Here is an 11,577-nt window from a genome sequence, read left to right as displayed (position 1 = left end):
CTCATTTTTGATTGGTAGGATTAGCTTGGAAAACCGTTACTGATTGACTGATGGAGTTACTAAATCGTAACTATATTTGATAATAAGGCCCCTGACTAGTTCAGTGTGCAGGACCCCACACAGCGCGCTGCCGAGCAGGTATACAGTCCCGTATTGCGTACGTACCGAGTTAAAGCAAGACAGCACAAGTAAGGAAAGCCGTTCCAAAATTGGCTATTTGAAATGTAGTATCTTTGTCCGGGACACATATTCGGCGTTTTTATCGCTTTTAGTGTCGCACATCTTTCCAGTCAGCCTCGCTAGGACGAACGCCGCGCTGGAATTTTCTTCATTTTCTTTCTATCGTTGATAACGTTCATACATGGAGTTAAATACGAGTAAGTGTAGCTATTTCTTCAATTAAATTAAATTTCTCTTATCACCCAGCTCACTTTAGTTACGTGACCTGAGGTTAACAATTCAAGCTTGTAATCAAAATTTTCCCCCTTACACATCACTACGACAGAACGCCAATATAAGATTATTCCGCAATTCGATTAAAATATTGTTCATAATTTTGTAATCTATTTTATTTGTTTGATCATATAAATTCTCGTTGAATTTCACTGGATCTTGAATTGTAATTCATGGCGTAATCGATCTTCTATAAAGTCGATTGTCCAAATACTTACAAAGAAAAGGTGTTATTGTCAACGTTATCAATTGCACTCGTTTTTATGCAAAAATATGGGTTGATCCCATCAAATAGCTTATTTTATTATATAGCTTATTTTATTATATTAAATAATTTCAAGAAATAAGCCTCTTAAAATTAGAATTCAATTTGGAGTTTCAGTCGATTCTATTTTTCTGTTTGAAATAAGTTCGGTCTATAAACGTAATTTTCAAACTATCTTTTAATTATAAGACATATACCAAATTTGCATTTTAAGAGAACTCGATCCAAGCTGAACTGCATCGAAACTGGAAATATTTTTCATACAAGTATTTCTGCTGATATTTCATGGCAAACCACACCAGTTAAAATTCTACAAACGTATTTCCTATACTCATCCTAGCGGAAATAATGGTTTTGATGCCTCATTTACTCCATCCTTTTCATAATTAAGGTCACAAGAAAGAAGCCACAGAAAACTTTGATTTTCTTATAAAAATATTTAGACTCATAGAGTCAACTATATTCAAGGTACAAATTATTACAATTCACTGGATATTCGTTCACGCGGTAACCTTTTACTCTCGAACTCCACGAAATTCTTGAGCCTTCGCCAAATGCTCACGAAGATGTTGGATGCCTTCACTTGCAGCTGAATTAACTCCCCGCTACTGAACTCTTCACCGCAGATTGGGCACGGGCTGAACAAGGTGCAGAACATCTCAGCTTGGAAATTCACACTTCCGTGAAATAATTGAATACCTATCAAGAGAAATGATTTAGACTTTATCCCAATAGCGATACACTTTTTTGTATCTGTGTGGGTCATCCTCACCCATTTCGACTGGGTAAAAATACGTATCATGTGTTAATTGCGTTCTCTCTTTGCTTGTGCTGTGATTGGGAAATTGTGTCACAATTTAGACAAAAAGACGCATTCATTCTTCTGAGTGTGACCTTACATAAATAGAGAGGTTGTATACCAGTGCTCACCAGTAAATACCGGCAGACGCGAAATAAAATATTTATTGTATCTTTCTTATCACTGAAACTTTGATACGGTGAAGGAGCGTCAGATTTCATGTTCACTTCCGGAAAATTTGTTCAGAATAAATAATAGGAATGAGAAGCGTGTGTTAAGCCTCTCATATTTTGAAATCAAAAAGTGCCCTTAACTTGAATAATGGAAGTCATAAAACAAAACAAAAATTATAAATATTTTGGCTTATAGATATGGGCAGATTAAATAAATTTTTCCGTGTAACACAACACAGTGACCAAACTTCAGAACAAAATAACCTATGACATAACTTGGTTTTGGCTTTCTTCACTTATTTTTTATATTGCCAGAGGTCAACGTATAAAACTACAAATTTGCTGTATTCAAGTCGGAAAAGTTTAATTCTTTGGTCAAAAACTTCCAATCTTCCCTTCCAGGAGAGCTTGACAGTTTCAGTTTTAAAAATTTGTTTCGTGTTCCCAAGAGCTGAGTCATCGAAGCGGATATATTCACGTACATTTTGTGCACTGAACCGCAAATTACTCAAATGGCATAAATTGTGAGCCATTATATTCAATTCTACAAACAAATTATGATCCTAATTATAAAATAACATCCATTTCGGCATATATATTTTTGACATTTATTTTGTAATCAATACAATAGGTGAACGGAATTAAGATGAAAATCATGGAAATTCTTCTCGAGCTATAGTACCAATACTCACGCACTTAATTAATGAACTGCTCCGGCCGTCGAAATTGTGAAGTGCAGTTGTTATGCTTCTATGACGACGGTATTCCAAATATTTAATGCTGCACTCACTGCAGAAAAGATGCGAGCAACGCTCCAGCTTTACAACCTTCCTCCCAGCACAAAATTCGAAGAGTTTAAAGCACAGTGGACATTTTTGGTCAATCGTTATCTGACGGAACCATACACCCGTCGTAGGAAAATTCAAGTCCTTCCCATCATGTGGCTGAACCTGGGGGAGGGGAAAGCAGCTTCTATTATACTTTTACTACCCAAGATATGTTCATCTAATATTTAAAATATAATTGAGAGTTGCATCATCGCTAGTTTAGGCGTTAAAGCGTCATTGAAATATAAATTATGTCTACGTCAATTGAAGCGGAACGCCATGGTTAATAAATTGACATGTAACAAGAAAAATCAGCTAACTTGAAAAAAATTAATGAAGGTCGCATCGGATTTGGTTTCAAAGGTGCTTTAAACTTCAGCTCCCTCCACAGAGCAGTGAAGGGAGCTGGATTTTGTGAAGAAAACCCGAACTAACATCCAACATTCATTGGATAGACGCGTCGAGTTCTCTCAAGTCAAGTGAACAGTTCACAACGTTCTCCGCACCCACCATAAGCACACTCATGACTCACGACAAAACACGCATTATGGACACAAACCATTTCCGAAGAAAGCACGGTAAATGTTCACATTCGGTCGCGACTGTTCCCGAACTCCTTCTCCCTTCATCAGTAATTTCTGGACTGTCTCGAGTCACGCCCTTTCTAAGTCGATGCCAAAGATCGTTTCGACTTTTCGACTACAAGACCGCACTGACTGGAATATCTGCCTTCCACCATATCATACTGGACTCGATAATGCCTGCTGATAACAGCTATGTCATGCCGATTACATATGCGATTAAATGTGTGATGGTATGCAATTATCGACTAACCCCTTCTGAAAGTTTTGCTTTCTTTAACTGCCGAAGGCAAAAATTGTAACAATTAAAGTAAATATATTTTTCGAACAAACTTTTTAGATTAATTTCAAATCATGCTCTTTGTCCTCCGGTTTTTTGCTGAATTTATACTCAAATTCAAAAACGTTCAGCAAGTATGATAAACAGAAATCAGTTCGATACGCGCTTAGATTATCAATGTTTGGGACTGAATTATTAATGACTGAGAATAACGCTCGATAATCTCTTCTTCTGAGATTGTTACGTTAGTTCCGCTCTGTAGGATGCATTATTCTTGGCATAAATCAGATATTATTTTGCATCGAAATTCGGGTTTTTCGCGGCGTTTTGCACCAACGACTTCAAAATTCATCGAACGTCAATAAAAAGTAAATATTGCATTTTATAACTATGATTCATCAATGATAAATGATGAATTTACATGGCGTTTTATTCACTTTTTCATTCATGTTTAAATTTAAATTCGTTGATCAGCTGTTAAGAATTAAAAATGTCAATGCGTTAGAGTAATGAATAACGCCGTGTGATTTAATTGGCTCATTTGAGACGGTTTTCCTTGACTTAAAGTCTAAATGCTTAATGGAATGCTAATAAACGTTTTATAGAAGCTCAGCAGAGTTCACTTCGATTTCAAGATTCTTGCGGTAGTTGGTTACCCACATCTAATAGCTTAATAGTTCTACACTGCGACCAAGAAACCAAGAACTATATCGTAATTAACCATCATTAGTAACATAATTAGTTCGCCGCTACACTCCTGAAGATATACTCTCGAAATTTTTTTCATTGAACAGAACTTTTTCTTTCACCTGATTTTTTTTCCAAATTTTGTTCATCAATAGAGCCAATCGTCTTCAAGTTACCCACATTTGCGATCTTTAAAAGACATTCCATCATAATAATTTCATAGGGAGCCCAAGATCGCTTGTCGGTTACTCAACCGTAATTCCTTCATCGATTACAAGGCGATATAAAAACTCCGTACTTCCCTCACCGCGAGATGATGGCGGGCCGAGGTCGTTGTCGTTGCCGTTTAAATGCCGCGTTAAACGTATCTCATTAACGGCTGTCTCGTGACGTCGTCACTTTTCCATGATATCGTTACGTTCTGAAATATGAACTTGAGAGGAATATTGCAGTTTTTAAGCCATCCAGCGGCTGCGTTGGTTTCAACTTGCCGAGAATTAGGAGGAAATTAACGCTGTGAAGAGTTCGGCAGGGTAACCACATATCAGTCAATTTTTCGGGACTGATTGGTGCAAGAATCCATGGAACAAAATTTTTTACATGTGTTCAATCTTAAGTTCAGTAATATTAATATGAAATTTGGGAACTTTGATATTTTGGACCAATAACTATCTCTCTTTTTCGTTATTTGTTTCGCATTTTTTTAGAAGCTCCTAGCAACATAATGATCATTTAACCAGCACAGACTTCAAACCAATTTCACTTAAGTTTCTTCCTCGGTAAAATTGTGATAAACGATTAGCAGATACTTGCTGAGACCCACAGCAACACTTGAAGTGCGGATTCAAGGACCTTGCATAAACTTTCTCTTTTCGGCTGCGTGCCAAATATTGTGGAGCTTCTTTGTGCGGACAAGCTTGCATCGAGCGCTTTTGCAAGCAAAGAACTCCGATTCTTTCCGCGATCAGGGAACTCTGAGTCTCACCTCACGCAGAGACTCTAATTCTCTTCTCATACATCTCTAATTATCTCCTCATGCAGAGAACTCTAATTCTTTACTCATGCAGACAACTCAAATTCTCTTATCATACAGAGAACTCTAATTCTCTTCTCATGCATAGAACTTCAATTCTCTCCTCGTGCAGAGAACTCTAATTCTCTCATCTTGCAATGACCTCTAATTCTCTCCTCATGCAGAGAACTCTAATTCTTTCTTCATGCAGGGAACTCCTATTCTCGCCGTATGCAGAGAACTCTAATTCTCTTCTCATGCAGAGAACTTCAATTTACTCCGCATAAAGAGAACTCTAATTTCCCATCGCGCAGAACATCAACAGAACTCTTCATCGACTTCTCGGTTGCTCTTGAGGTAAGCCTGATCTGAGGAAAATGTTTCTGGGTCACCCATGTTTGCGGTACAAATTTAGTTTGCCTCATTAATAGTGACATTTTATCATAAAGAATAACTCGTTTCTGTGGGCGAATATAACCTTCGCTTAATGCCCGACCATAAACAGCAAAGACTAATTTTTTACACGTGGAATTAAAGATGCTAATTAAACCAATTAAACTATTATTGAATGTGTAGAAACATACTAAGATTCAAGGTTGGTTCACATAAAGAAAACTATTATTTTCAAAAGTATTTTCAATCGCGTCCAATTGCTCCATCTCTTAGGTTTTGAAGCGACAGAAATTCTATTTGTGAATGTGAATATACAAAAATTAGTAAAACTTAATATACAAAATAGGTAATAATTTCGCCCAACAGAGGCAAATAATTTTAGGCCTCCGATTTTAAAAGCAAATTCACTATTCAATACATCAAATAAATCATATAATCGAAGGTAACTCCTGCTATAGCCACTTACTTGAATTAAGCTTCACAGATTCACAGACATCAGATCCCAGCTAGCAGCTGTGATCTCCTGAGGTTCGAAGTCTTTGTGGCGAAGAGACGCTCGCCCTTTGTTGCAGGTGGCACGTTTGGTCCTCTGCCGACGGCCTTATCTGGCAGCTCGTCAAGAAGAAAGCCTTTCTTTCGATGCCCGAAAGCTTTACCTCGTAATCAATTTAAGCGTGGTGGCGATCAAGGGCATTCACACACTGGAAAAGTTATTCTAAAGGTCGAAAAAGACAACAAGGGATCCCTTGGTAAGTTCTTGTTTGGGTTTGGATATCAATAGACATGCAAAATCATTTCATGTGAGTTGAAGTTTACTGCTGAAATGCGCGTCAAAATAGCCCTAATGCATGTAAGGGTATTTTCATCAAGTGCCGTCTGAGCAAACCATATCAAAGCCAAGAAAATTTAATATGCTTATCGGCTATTTAGGTTTCTGCTATGAATTTCCTCCCATTAAGCAAAAAAACTCAAAAGAAATTCTCTCTGCTTGCGGTTATAATCACTCTTTCAGTGGACTAAAAGTATACGTATTATTGAGTTTGGGAGTAGAAAAAGCAATGTGTGTTCTCTGGCACATTATAATCTATTTCAATAATCCGATTCTGAATGTTGGCTCGCTTGCAATTGTGCCTTTCCATTCCCTTGTGTACGAAGACTCGGCAAACATTTACTTGACGCTCTGGAAACACTTGATGAGGGTCTGGGTGTTAAGGCGTGACCGCGAGTAAGTAATGCATGTGAGAGTTTGCCCTGCCCTGCATGGTCGCCGCAGCCTAATCCCTTCGTTAACCAGCTCACTGGATTTAAACAACTGACATTGAAGTGTTACACAAGAAGCATTTGTCTCCTACTAAAAAGTGTCAATAATGGTGGAGATGACGGAAGGCAAGGACGTTTCTTCTCGATTGGGTTTTGAAAGCGAGGATGCAGCGTCATTCTCTCTATCGGCCGTTATAGTTGGAAGCAATTGTATTGTGATGACAAAAATTATTTATCGCCTTGAACAGGGAAATGCAGTGCAAATTGAGTTCTTGTGTGATGTATTCTCCGTTCCTAACATGCGACGACCCTCTGCCTGAAGGAGCTTTCATTCCGCTCACGCTAGTGATGAACAAAATTTATGTAAATTATCTGTTGATTGTGTTTGGCAGAAACATCCTAGATTGTACTCGTACAAGGACATATAAATGTTTCGTTGAGGTTTCTCAGGTCATTGAATCATGGGTTTTCCAAAATTTACTCACTTCTTTTTTACGTACTTTATTGGGTTTCACTATAGAACTTACAGGTTATTTGAGTGTTTTCGATTTATTTAAGATACAAACCATACCAGGACACGGCTGTTGTTCGTGTTTTTTTACTCGTTAACTTGTCTTACATACGTTAAACAATTTCCGCCTTTCTTGACATTCAATTGAAACAAAAATATTAAAAACACCGAATTACCATCAAATATCACGAACAAAAAATTTTTAAATTAGAGTTTGGATATTTTTTCAGATTAATTTTATCTTTCGACACAATTTCAGTTAAAAGACACGTTTCGTTTTTTCGAACATGAAAACCACAACGAAATAATATTTTATCGCCGCTGTCAAACAAAAACGCGAGAAAATTCTTAGGGAATGCACTTGCATACTTCACGTGACTTGCTTTTCATGTGGCGGGCTCTCTTGCGTCCCTGAGCGCCAGCCGAGAGAAAGTGTCGGATGGATAACAACGTCCGAGGAGCATGCGAGTCCTCACCTTCTCTTACTATAACATCTTACAAGGGAATTCGCCTGCACCAAAAACGGAATAACACCAGACACGGGTCTGATTTTAGAACATTTCATAAAAATTATCGGTGAACGACTTCTATCCGATGGCTGGGTGAAAGCTTCGAGGAGAATGTGGCATTGCTTTACACATTACAACAAATTTAACTGAAAAAAAGTTCAGTCGTTTAAAATGGTCGGTTATCTTTATCGAGCTAAAAGTTATACGCTACGGATAAAGGCATGCACTATACTAGTTCATGAGCGTGAATAAGTGCCGCAAATAGTATACATTGTAGATTAAAGAACTATGAATCTTCTCACCCTAAATTTAGCACACAGTTGGAAACGAAGCAAAACTCGGCATAAACGAAAAGCCAGAAAAAGTAACAAAGTCTGCTAAAATTAAGCCTCTAACACTGAGTCATGGTCTAGATCTGTGATTATGTCAATGATCATCGGGATCGCCGATTAAAAAATCTTTGGCGAACACCTGAACGTGAATTGTGTAACATGTCGGTCATGGTCTCACGTTTAAACTGCAGGAGCTAATAGTTCGGGATGTGTTCGAAGGTCAACGATCCTTCTGTTCGTTAGGGCATCATTAATGTAAGGATTTACGACGATAACGTCTTATCAATTTACCCTAATTTTCATGTTTTGCAGTCATTCATATCTATTCATTCATATCCGTGGATATTTTGATGCATACAACTAGTGACATAGTAGCCATGCTGCAACTGATGGGTCAGTACTTTTTGACCAGCGTCCAGGCATCACGACTTCCGTCTGACACGACCGATTGCGTAAGATAACCTAAAGTAAAAACGTTATGGGATCGTTCGTGACAGGTTCAGCTCGGAGCCCCTCTATATGCCTACACAAAATTACCATTCTTCAGTATTGAGCACTATTTTAGGTAACTGAAGAAATCGTGCACTCGTCGTGAGGGATTTGTAATAAGTGACTTGGACATCGATAGGTTTATGGTTTGAGTTGGCTTTGATTTGTTGGGGTTGCAGGGTCGTGACTGATTGAACAATGTGGCTCCGAAGCATAAATCCTCTACTTAGATCTGAGATTATCATTTCACCATTTAGTGTCAAATTTGATTTGAAGTCCTGAGTCTTGGATCTCAACCTCCCACGATAAAAATTTCTTAGTCTTTTATTTAATTTCAGTCATCATACATGCGTATATTCAGGTCTGACAAAGAAAAGCTTTTGAATTCAATGGATGCAGCATTTCGAATTGAAAATCTAAATTTAATTCCATATGAATCATTTAAAGATTCATAGAATTAGTTAATCAACATTAACGTTAACTGATGCAGCAGAGTGAATCCTATGAAACAAAACGAAAAAAAATGAAAATGTGCAATCAAGAGGGGTTTTAATATTAAGAACCGCGATAATTTTTCAAGAACACCGAAATTAAAACTTGTCGAAATTGCATTAAAATTGACAAAAAATTAGTTATTAACTCTGTAATATGATTGGGACACGTTATATGTTTTTTCTCAGATTCGTTACTGAATAGTAGTAATTAATTGACTCGCTTAACTTTGAAGATGTCTTAACCACGTCAGTTAAACAGAATAAAAACTTTGCGTTGACTAGACGGAACCGTATGGCCAATTAATTAGCCACTTTTTACAGCCACAGCAATGACTGAATAAATCTATTTTACAGTGGAATAGAAATCGTCGACGAAGTACGACGATTCCTGCACCAACTTCAGTCAAACTTAGAAAAAACCCGAGACGTGAGACGTTGGGCATTGACTGCGTCCATGGCCCCTTTCATCTCACAATATTCACCGACTTAATGGACCACGCAAAGCAAGAGAAATACTGTAAAGTAGCCAACCGATCGGTGCTGAACTGGCCACGTCCACTTCCTTATTGTTTACCTTGAACTTCATTTGGAGAAACTGACCGACGTCTATTGATGGATTCCCCCAGCAAAATTCTCTTAATGGTTTAAAACAATGTGAGTGCTGTAAGGTCGAGATCAGAGTATGCGGTTGGATTATTCTCAGCGATCTCCACCCAAAATGACAAAGCCAAACTATGCACACAATCCAGGAACAAACAGAATCCTCGTTACCATGGGCATGATTTCCAAAGGCGATGTCCATGAAATAAATAAATTTATAAGTAGAAGACAGATCTATGAACCATTTACTGATTCGACTAGCTCATTCTAGAAACAAGCTAGCGGTCGCTTTATCAGGGATGCGCTTAAGTTAAGTATTCCCTCTTCATTGCAGTGATCAAAACATAAGTAACAATTAACCAATTATAATTAATCTTAAGAATCTTCTATTAATCGAATTATAGTTAGGAGATATTATTTCTTCTCAACGGGTAATAAATAACGCAGCATAAATCCAAAAAAACGGCAAGTTGGAAATGTTACTTGTATGTAGACTGAAAAATTCTCAATCTTCTGCGAACGACCCAGCAGACAAAAAGTGGAAGCAAAAAAATTATTTCCCTGCATTCAAGTTCTTATTTTTTGTCTAGCTGTTCCATTCATGAAGATGAACAGTCGTTCGATCAGTCTTACACATCACGGGTATAGCTTACACGCAATGTTCGACCATCTTACACATCAAGGGTAGCTTACTCATCGTTACACCTAATAATTACATCACTCATAATTAATCAATTTCAAGAAAATTCCAACAAATTTCATAATAAGAACTCAATCAAAAATTTGAATGAAGGTATTCAACACTTCTTCCCGAGTAAAATTCCTCGTCGCTTCTTCAACTGCTCCCTCAAGCGAAAATTCGTCCATCAATCAAATCAACCAATAAAGCATTTCCGATCTCAGCTTTGTTCTTGAACTCGAACGAAAATCATGGTGGATCATTGAAGGCCAATAAACGTTAAGTTAACTTCATAACGTATGATCATCAGATTTCCATTTCAGTTGCTTCATAAATTTCGGATTCTCCAAAAGATTCAGCAGCCCATAACAAGTTTCCTACATCCTTATACTGATATAAGATTTGGACGAATGATTAATCGTCGTTCGTGATTTTACGTACGAATGTATGTGAAAAATTCACGCTGCAGCGCTCGCGGGTATTTCCTTGATTTCTCACTCAGAAAAGTGAATGGTAGCTTTGTCCAAATAGTGACACACATTTTTACATGCAGAGAGCAGACATAGCACCGATAAGAACTCTGGTCGTGCCAAACTGGGTCAAACGTGACCCCCAAACATCGCTATCCTATAACAAATTTAGAGTCGCCCCAGCTTCTGGTACTCCAAATCAGAAGCTCCCGCGTCTGTAAATTTTCACTATGTACTTAGACAAAGTATCACTCATTTCTGTGAGTGATCGCTTCATGTCTCTCTCACGAACTCATCGTGCAGGAAGAGGTTAATGTAGCCTTGAAATCGGCATCGGAAGTCTCCATTAATATTGAAAGGCAACTTTAACAGAGGAATGTAAATTAAAATCCTTGAAATAATTATAGCAGCCAATTAATACTAAATAATTGTCTTGTTCGTTGTATGAAAAGTTTGAACGTTGAGGTTGAATTTTGCAGAGAATCTATAAATAAGGATTATATGATCACTTGATTTGGTACGAGGAAATCGTTATAGGTAGCATTGAATATGTCAAATTTGCCTTCCAATTTTTCTCGGTTTTCCAATCATGATGAATCTCTATTTCTTTTCTGATAAGTATCACAAAACATATCAACAATCAAAGCTTAAATATTTCTTGAAATATCTTATTTTTCCGTGGATCCAAATTATCTGGCAATTGATATTACAATATTTTCGTGAGTTTAGGAGCAGGATTTTTTAGATCTTGAATCCATTTTAT

The sequence above is a fragment of the Hyalella azteca genome, unplaced genomic scaffold (genome assembly GCF_000764305.2).
Source record: "Hyalella azteca isolate HAZT.00-mixed unplaced genomic scaffold, Hazt_2.0.2 contig9352, whole genome shotgun sequence".
NCBI lineage: Eukaryota > Metazoa > Arthropoda > Malacostraca > Amphipoda > Hyalellidae > Hyalella > Hyalella azteca.
The sequence above is the reverse complement of the archived record's forward strand: the minus strand, read 5'-3'. Positions refer to the sequence as shown.